General features: G+C 44.2%; 5 non-coding genes across 5 annotated transcripts; 3 read left to right on the top strand and 2 right to left on the bottom strand.

The window, feature by feature from the left end:
- Positions 1 to 142: 142 nt before the first annotated feature.
- trnai-aau (transfer RNA isoleucine (anticodon AAU)) lies at positions 143 to 216 on the top strand. The gene has a single exon. It is a non-coding gene; the product is annotated as a tRNA-Ile (tRNA).
- Positions 217 to 1,481: 1,265 nt separating this feature from the next.
- On the top strand, positions 1,482 to 1,563 carry trnas-aga (transfer RNA serine (anticodon AGA)). The gene has a single exon. It is a non-coding gene; the product is annotated as a tRNA-Ser (tRNA).
- Positions 1,564 to 1,776: 213 nt separating this feature from the next.
- trnag-acc (transfer RNA glycine (anticodon ACC)) lies at positions 1,777 to 1,847 on the top strand. Its single transcript has one exon. It is a non-coding gene; the product is annotated as a tRNA-Gly (tRNA).
- A 3,271-nt stretch (positions 1,848 to 5,118) lies between these two features.
- trnai-aau (transfer RNA isoleucine (anticodon AAU)) lies at positions 5,119 to 5,192 on the bottom strand. Its single transcript has one exon. It is a non-coding gene; the product is annotated as a tRNA-Ile (tRNA).
- A 545-nt stretch (positions 5,193 to 5,737) lies between these two features.
- LOC148633271 (U4 spliceosomal RNA) lies at positions 5,738 to 5,879 on the bottom strand. Its single transcript, XR_015934034.1, has one exon. It is a non-coding gene; the product is annotated as a U4 spliceosomal RNA (small nuclear RNA).
- Between the last annotated feature and the right edge of the window lie 1,883 nt (positions 5,880 to 7,762).

The raw sequence follows: 7,762 nt of genomic DNA, 5'->3' as shown, positions 1-7,762 counted from the left end.
CAGTGTAGGATTTGGGTTACAAGAACCATGAAACTGCACGAGAAAGCCCGTACACTGAATTACACGGCTTTCTATTCAAAGGAGGACAAAAGAAATTCCCTGAGTTCGATTTTTTGCAGCACAGAGAGGAGCGCTGTTGTGAGGCCGGTTAGCTCAGTTGGTTCGAGCGTGGTGCTAATAACGCCAAGGTCACGGGTTCGAGCCCCGTACTGGCCAGTTCCTTTTCTCCTCTCTTACCAAAGCTGTTAGGTTCCTTTCCGTGGTGAGAGGGGTTGTCATGCAACGCTGCCACATAGTGCCGACAGACAAGAGTGTTGCGGGAGAAAAGTGTTTGAAGATTTAAGAGTGTCTTAGGTGGAGCCAAAATCAAGTGTCACAAATACAAGTGGGAGGATTTCCAATGTTTAATATGGTAAAAATAAGCGGAAGTTATCTGCCGGTCCGGCACAGTCTGCCATGCTTTTGTCATATACTGTAAAGTGGTGTCGAACTGGGTGTCGAACTGGAGCCTCACCATTTGCATATGTGAGGCTCCAGTTATACATCGAGTGTCACATTAAATGACAAAAATGAAGAGAGTTAAAGCAGCTGGAGAGGTTTTCTTACAACTTTTGAGCTGACACAGTTTTGGAAAATGTTTCCTTCACGCTGCACTGTACAACATAGGCAGCCAAGAGTCTCCAAAACAAAACAGAATTGACAGATAGGAGAAAATTCCCACTCATCCTGAAGTTCCCAAAATCCAGCACTGAGCGTAAACAAAGTGTCTAAGTAGCGTGGGAATGCTAACCCTAACCCTAGCTGGAGTTTGAGCAATCCAGCACTGAGCGTAAAAAGATGAGTCAAAGTAACGTCTAATCGGATTAGTTTCCTTAGAGCTGGTTCAGAGTCTGCTCAAGAGTTTACCTTTCACACATGCGCAAAGAAGAATGTTGGGGGTGCACGCTTCAAGGCGCCTTACAGCTGTAGGGAGTGATTCGAGACGATTCGTGGCGTGTGCTCGTTCCCATATACCGTACGCCCCGGGGTGCAGTGCTAGGATGATGTACAATACCGCTTGGGCACGTAACGGCGTTATACGCAAGGTTTTCGTTTGTTCGTTTTGTTTTGCTCTGCTTTGCTTTGTTTTGCTTTCCATCGCGTTGGTAAGAGCGTAAATAAAAAGGCGATTCCTGCGTCTACCACTAATGTAAGAGCTATTTCAAGTGCGACGTGGTGCGGCTTTTCAAATGCTTGTGGGCATTTCTCTGTTGTTGATTCTTTTTTTGTGTGTAACAAAGTGGCATTTTCATGTCCGGACGGGGAGACTTTATCATTCCGACATGAAGCCACCCTTAAGTCCTCTGAGGCGTGTCTGTCTGCAAGGCTTGTATTTTGGAAATGTTTTTTTGAAACAGAGAACGACTTTGAAATAGGCTTCCGCCGGCGCCTCGCGTTCCAGGTAAGATTGTAGCAAGAACGCAGCGGCAGTGGGGCTTGCTGTAGTCGTGGCCGAGTGGTTAAGGCGATGGACTAGAAATCCATTGGGGTCTCCCCGCGCAGGTTCGAATCCTGCCGACTACGTTATCCGCCTCCAGTCGGTGTGTTTCGGCGCAAGCAAAGAAGCGCGCCTCTTTGCTGTTCCTGGTGGTTTTAAAACGCCCAATCGCTTGTACCCGCTGCCTTGGAAATAAGTTCTTCAGCGTCCGCGAATGGCATTTTGCAGCTGGAAGCAGATGTCGACGCGTTTTGCACAGAGCACCAAAAAAGCGTCTTTTTTGAAGGCCCAGGCACTGAGCATTGGTGGTTCAGTGGTAGAATTCTCGCCTACCACGCGGGAGGCTCGGGTTCGATTCCCGGCCAATGTAGTGGCTTTTGCGGCGAGCGGCTCCATCACTTGCAACTCGCAACTGAAAACCTACTGAAGCTAAGCAGGTGTGAGCCAGGTCAGTACCCGGATGAGGGTGAGCTACAGGGAAAAACAAAGCTTCCAGCTGGAAGCGGTGTTAATGGTGCGCTCACCCTGACATCACCCTTAACGCTCACCCTGAGGTCTGTGTTGGTCCCAATGCCACAGCATAGTGACAGACAAGAGTGTTGCGGGAGAAGAGAAATGTGTTTGAAGATTTAAGAGTGTCTTAGGTGCAGCAGAAATAAAGTGTCACAAATGCAAGTGGTTGGATTTCCATTGTTTAATATGGTAAAAATAAGCTGAAGTTATCTACCGGTCCGGCACAGTCTGCCATGCTTTTGTCATATACTGTAAAGTGGTGTCGAACTGGTAGTGTTACATTAAATGACAAAAATGAAGAGAGTTAAAGCAGCTGGAGAGGTTTTCTTACAACTTTTGAGCTGACACAGTTTTGGAAAATGTTTCCTTCACGCTGCACTGTACCACATAGGCAGCCAAGAGTCTCCAAAACAAAACAGAATTGACAGTCATATAATGTCCATTAACCCCGGTTTTAAAAGCAGCATCATGTCTGCCATCATAAGAATATGAGTCCAATATTTTAGAATATAGTCAGAATGACTTCTAACCTTACCTGTGGCGTCTTTAATCCCTATTGCTCAATGCACGGTGAAAGCATTGCATACGTGTCTGACAATGAGGAATGACAGTCATTTGCCTGTTTCACAAATGATCGTATTTTACTAGAGATTCTGTTTGGGATTCAGCTGTGCATTCGGACAGCAATCCCTTTCAAGAAATGATACGTTCTGGATGAGGTCAAAGGTGCTGAAACGCTGTATTTAGGATGTTTGCAGTGATTGTGTCTCCTGCTTCAACGCAGTGATATATAGATGTGCTCCTGTAATTTATTGGTACATGCCCTGGGCAGTAAGCAGTCTGAGGATTTATTTCCAGACGGCATAGAGCAGTGAAGTAGTGAAGTAGTGCAACACACTTTATCATTATATTATTAGAACCTATTCTACTTAAATTATAACATTATACACAATTTGAGTTCATTTTAAAAATTAAAAGGTAATGAAAGGAATGCATATTAATGAGAAAGATAATACCGATATGCATGTGATAATCTTCCTTATATCATGTAGTGCGTCATTTTGACACTTTGTGGGCATGAAATACAAAGAAAATCATGTTCTATGGTACAAGATAAATACAAAACTTAAGCTTTTATTTTAATAAGATTTGTTTATAAAGCATAAGCAATCATTTATTACATTAATATATGTGAAAATAACATTTTAGCATCATATTATTACATACAGGTCTTTAGCTTCAACACAGTGATATATATATATATATGCTCACTGATTTTTTGGTACATGCCCAGGTCAATAATCAGAATGAGGATTTATTTCCAGACGGGCTACAGGTAGTGTTGTGAAATACTTCAACACACTGGATCGCAGATTTAGACCCCCTGCACTCTTACTCCTTAAAAACCAAAGAAATGAAGATATGTAGCAATCACATTGTAACAGGGGTGACAGTGACTTAATGCTTATACTAGTGGACTTCTGGTACCTTTAGGGTACGGTGTTCCCTGAAGGGCTCTCAAACCCCGCATTTCAGATGCCTAGCTGTATCGCTGATCTATTCCACCTCAGAATCACTTTTAAACCTTACCTCTGGTATCTTTAATCCCTATTGCTCAACGCATGGTGAAAGTATTGCATAAATGTGTCTGAAAATGAGCAATGGGCACCTGAGAGACTCATTTGCCTGTTTCACAAATGATCATATTTGACTAGAGATTCTGTTTGGGATTCAGTTGTGCATTCTGACAGCAATCCCTTTCAAAAAACGATACATTCTGGATGAGGTCAAAGGTGCAGGAACACTGTATTTAGGATGTGTTTTAAAATCCATTGACTGATCCCCGAATCCTGAAGTTTCTTCGCATGATATCGGGCTTGCAACCACTTTCTGAAAAATGATGAAAAATGCCAAAAATGAAAAAAAAGTTATCAATTCTAGAGCCTAATTTATATCTCCAAATAATTTTATGTGCTTCAGAAGAGCCCAGGAAAGTTTTTTGCATACATGAAACCACGCCCGTTTGCACGTAAGCAGACATGGTTGCACACACGACTTCATGAAAGCACGCGTGCATGCGAAGTCATCCTGTTGAGCATTTGAAAAGCCGCAACACGCCGCACTTGAAATAGCTCTTACATTAGTGGTAGACGCAGGAATCGCCTTTTTATTTACGCTCTTACCAACGCGATGGAAAGCAAAACAAAGCAAAGCAGAGCAAAACAACGAACAAACAAAAACCCTCACGTCCCGCACTTGCAAATAACGCCATTACGTGCCCAAGCGGTATTGTACGTCATCCTAGCACTGCACCCCCGGTGTACGGTATATGGGAACGAGCACACGCCACGAATCGTCTCGAATCACTCCCTACAGCTGTAAGGCACCTTGAAGCGTGCACCCCCAACATTCTTCTTTGCGCATCTGTGAAAGGGAAATTCTTGAGCAAACTCTGAACCAGCTCTAAGGAAAATAATCAGATTAGACATTACTTTGACTCATCTTTTTACGCTCAGTGCTGGATTGCTCAAACTCCAGCTAGGGTTAGGGTTAGCATTCCCACGCTACTTAGACACTTTGTTTATGCTCAGTGCTTGATTTTGGGAACTTCAGGACGAGTGGGAATTTTCTCCTATCTGTCAATTCTGTTTTGTTTTGGAGACTCTTGGCTGCCTATGTTGTACAGTGCAGCGTGAAGGAAACATTTTCCAAAACTGTGTCAGCTCAAAAGTTGTAAGAAAACCTCTCCAGCTGCTTTAACTCTCTTGATTTTTGTCATTTAACGTGACACTCGATGTATAACTGGAGCCTCACATATGCAAATGGTGAGGCTCCAGTTCGACACCCAGTTCCACACCACTTTACAGTATATGACAAAAGCATAGCAGACTGTGCCGGACCGGCAGATAACTTCTGCTTATTTTTACCATATTAAACATTGGAAATCCTCCCACTTGCATTTGTGACACTTGATTTTGGCTCCACCTAAGACACTCTTAAATCATCAAACACTTTTCTCTTCTCCCGCAACACTCTTGTCTGTCGGCACTATGTGGCAGCGTTGCATGACAACCCATCTCACCACGGAAAGGAACCTAACAGCTTTGGTAAGAGGGGAGAAAAGGACCTGGCCCGTACGGGGCTCGAACCCACGACCTTGGCGTTATTAGCACCACACTCTAACCAACTGAGCTAACCAGCCTCACGACAATGGTCCTCTCTGTGCTGACACTGCTCATGATGTTTCCCGAGCCGAAACACAGTGCGTTTTTCCAAGCCATTTGACAAAGCCCGCCCACTGAAAACTGCAGCAGATCGTGTAAAGACGTTCAACTTTGTAATTACTGCACGCACAGGAAGCAGAATAAATTCCTCTTTTCAAACTGTCAAAGGTTTGCTTTGCGAACGCTGCAGGACATCGCACAATCTCTTTTGAACGGGGACAAACGATTTCTTATGGGGCGCAGTAAGTACAGAAGATTAAAAAGCTCCACTCATGCCGACGATGCAGCATGAAGAAGCGCAACCTAACGTTTGACAGACAAAGGCCGGGCGCCGCTACGAGCAATATGAAATCAAACTGACAGCACACAGCGTTTCGCGCTTACTCAAAAGTGATCTCGACAGACGCTGTTCTCTGCATAACGCTGAAAGAGCTAAAGAGCGTTTCTGTTGAGACGTAACAAGCTCGTTTCTTTTTACCATGATGTCACCATGACAAAATCTGTCTTTAAACACCTTGCTCAGTCTCTGACGAGACTGTCAAAAATTGCTTTCGCCGATTGTATTGCAAACCGGCGGAAGCGGGGTATTGGGAAAAGTTTTCAACTAGCAATAATCGCGCCTCGGCTAAACCTCACAGGCTACGATACTGCCACTGCGCAAAGCTGATGGTTGCCAGGCAACCGCGGGGATCCTATGGAAATCGTTATCGATCGTCTCATGGCATGTCGTTGCTGTAACGCTTCATATTTGTCCTCTTCTTCATCTAGCTTGAGGTTTTGAAGAATTTCATGACAGACAAGGGCTCCGTCGGGAACAAAGGGCGTTGTGAGAAAACCGTTGCTTATTTTCAGCAGCAGAAATACAACCCTTTAAATACAAGATGACAGAACAATGACGAAGGGCATGCCGGGAGGAACTCATGCACTACAGAGGAAAGGGGGCGGGCACGTACAGTTCACATTCAAGCCACAAGTACTCTTCTCGGATGTTGCACAAACAAATCCTAACGTCTTGAAAGCATTGCAGCATGTTTGTGTCCCACTTCCCGTGGCTGCAGGACGACTGACACGAACGGACAAACACAATCTGTGGCGTTTAGCGTGACATAGTCTTGCAGGCATCGTGCTGTCTCACTGCAATACTATACCGCTGGAGGAAACAGTCCATCTGGCCATGAAACTCATTTAAACGTCTAGCTACAGCAACTAACTATATCATGATTTATTCAGGATGTGTGGAATCAGCACGTCCCGGAGACAGCTTCCGAAATCGTGAGCATTCTCTGGTGGTAGGGGCGTTCAAGATGGCGCTCAGGTGGGAGGTAAAGTTTAGTGGTTGAGGAGTTTTTTTGAGTTTTTCATGACCTGAATGTTAATTTTTGCTTTTTTTGACTACAGAAAAATAAAGACTTAACACTACTTGTTTAAACTTCAGTTATAATTGAAAGAAAAAAAAACGATTTTTTTTAGGTTTAAGAATTTCGATATGAGTAACACTGGGAAAAGAAAAGAGAGTGCTGGGTCCTCGAAGGAGAAATCTAAGATACCTCAATCGTATATGTATAGCACTACAAGAAAATCGATGGAACTACAGGGAAAAGTGAAGCAGCTGGAGGGGACGTGGAAAGAGTGCTGGAGATGCGCTCGTACGGTAGAGCCGGAGTCCCTGCCCAGCACCCCTGTGAAAACCCCGGCGGCCAAGAGAGGAAGGGGTGACCTGACGCTGGAGGAGCTCCAAACCAACATCTTTAACATGATGGGTGAGCTGAAGGAAATGATTCGATTTAATACAGTCGCAATCGAAAGTCTTAAAAAGTCCATGGACTGTGTGTTTAAAGAGGTTGAAGACTTAAAGAGTGAAGTAAAAGTTCTTAAACAAGTAAATACCGAACAAGAAAAGCATATTAAAGAACTTGAATTGAAAGTGAACGATGTAGATAGATACTGTCGACGATGGAATTTAAAATTATTTGGAGTTAAAGAGGAACGTGATAAGGACCTTGTTGCAACAGTGAAGGGTATCTGTAAAAGGACCCTGCCGGACCAGGAGGACGTAATATCGGCCATTGACTTTGTTCACAGGCTCGGGAGAGCGAACATGTCTGGGCAAGTGCGCCCCAGATCGATTATAATACAGTTCACCAAGAGGACGGCGAGGGACATGCTGTGGCGAGCGGCGAGGGGGAATGAGTATTTGAATGGGAACAAACTGAGGTTTGCAGAGGAACTGTCTGCCGCGGGCAGGAGCACCAGGAACCAGCTGTGGCCCCAGGTTGAAGCTGCCAGAAGAGAGGGGAGGAGAGCCTACTTTGTGGGAGCGAGGGCCTTTGTGGACGGGAAGGAGATTTGCTCTCAGTGACTGCTCAGTTAATGATTATGTTTGGTTTTATTTGTTATACCAGTATATACTAGTGTTTCTTTAGTGTTAGTTTGGAATGCTGTAGTTAAGTGTTAAGGACTGTTATAGTTCTGGTTCTTTGAAAAACTCAATAGTTTAGACAGTCTTAGAGTTAGTTATTTGCTTTTGTGTATGTCTTTTTCATGAATG

The sequence above is a fragment of the Lepisosteus platostomus genome, unplaced genomic scaffold, assembly GCF_059453375.1.
Source record: "Lepisosteus platostomus isolate fLepPlt1 unplaced genomic scaffold, fLepPlt1.hap1 Scaffold_48_H1, whole genome shotgun sequence".
Taxonomy (NCBI): Eukaryota; Metazoa; Chordata; class Actinopteri; order Semionotiformes; family Lepisosteidae; genus Lepisosteus; species Lepisosteus platostomus.
This window is presented reverse-complemented; position numbering and strand designations above follow the sequence as displayed.